Below are 1,869 nucleotides of genomic sequence, written 5' to 3' on the forward strand. Positions count from 1 at the left end.
GTATGTATATGTTTGTAGGTATATATATAAAAATATGTATATACGTATGTATGTATGTATGTATGCATGTATGTATGTTTGTATGTATGTATGTATATATTTATGTTTGTATATATGTATGAATGTAGGAATGTATGCTTGTATGATCGTCATTATCATGTTGAAAATGCATTACGTTTGTGTGAATAGGTGTGTGTGTGTGTGTGTGTGTGTGTGTGTGTGCTCCAAATAGAAGTTCGACTTGTTTGACAAGTGACTAGAGCTTCCTCCCTTTGTCTTTAGCACCCTCCCCCTCTCTGTGTATACACACATACATACTGAAGGAGCCTTGGATCTAGGTTAGAAACCGGCTCTTTCTCTACTGACAAGACATCTTGAAATAAAACTGAACACATACATACATATATACATGTGTGTGTGTGAGGACAACATCCGAAACGTTATAACTTTTACCCTCTTACTTCCTATTCATCGTTCTTTTCTTGTTGTTTTGCTTGTCTTTATTTGAATTTGCTTTACACACACACACACACACACACACACACACATACACACACATACACACACACTACGCACACACACACATACTCACACGCACATACACGTGCGTGCGCGTGTGGTTCAAAAAGACAAAAAGAAATCGGATGTTCATATTGTGCGTTCAAATAATAGCTCACAGCTTTATTTGTCGTCTTTGCTTGTGTGTAATTGTTGATATTCTTTTTGCAAACAAGTGAATCACCTGTCGTCAACATTCAAATAAAAAAAAAGATTCACTCAACATTTTTAACGTATATTGAGTGCATGATTGAACATGGGTCTTCTGGGTTTTATCAATCAGAATTCATAACTATAGATCTGTCGGTCTATCTATTTATTTCACTGTCTGCCTGTTTATCTATCTATCTATCTATCTATCCATCTATCTGTCTATCTTTCCACGCTGGTGCACCCAGGACTCATTCTGTTACTTAGTCTATCGGTCTATTTTGCCGAACCGCTAAGTTACGGGGACGTAAACACACCAGCATTGGTTGTCAAGTGATATTGTGGGGAAAAACACAGACACAAACATACACACACACACACGACAACAGCCCCTTGGCTGAAACCCATAAAAAAAATATGACGGGTTTGTTTCAGTTTCCGTCTACCAAATCCATTCACAAGGCTTTAGTCGGCCCGAGGATATAGTAAAAGACACTTGCTCAAGGTGCCACGCAGTGGGACTGAACCCGTAACCATGTGGTTGGTAAGCAAGCTACTTACCACACAGCCACTCCTGCGCCTGTATGTACTTTTACAATTTTTTTAATTTTATCCTCAGCTGAATATTCTAAAAGTGCTCTGAGGGCCAAGAGTTTCGTGAAAGTCACAATTCTGATAAGAGACATCTCACTTCCGACAAATGCGTGTGTGCGCGCGTTTGTATATATATATATATACACACACACACGCATATGTGAATGTGTCTGTGTGCGTATATACGTCTGTACACATCCAAACATACATGTATACGCAATTATACATACATACATACGTAATTTGAAGTATGCTCATGTCGAAGATAAAGTGGGTTTCCTGTACACACCGGATCGTTCACTCAACATCAATGCTATACATTATACATTATACACAATGCATAATATGTTATACACGCCATACTTCCCTAGACGGACGCTCCTTCCAGAGAATTCCTGCTGACCTATTTCTCTCCCTGGTTTCCTTCTTGCAAGTCTATGCCCAGGGTTGTAAACCGGCATCTTTCCCACAATTCCACTGGCCAGTTCTGATCACTCACCTCTTGTTTGTTAAATACTCTTAATGTATGTCTGTGTCTCTGTCTGTCTGTTGCTCTCACTCACTCTC

Source organism: Octopus bimaculoides, chromosome 27 (genome assembly GCF_001194135.2).
Source record: "Octopus bimaculoides isolate UCB-OBI-ISO-001 chromosome 27, ASM119413v2, whole genome shotgun sequence".
NCBI lineage: Eukaryota > Metazoa > Mollusca > Cephalopoda > Octopoda > Octopodidae > Octopus > Octopus bimaculoides.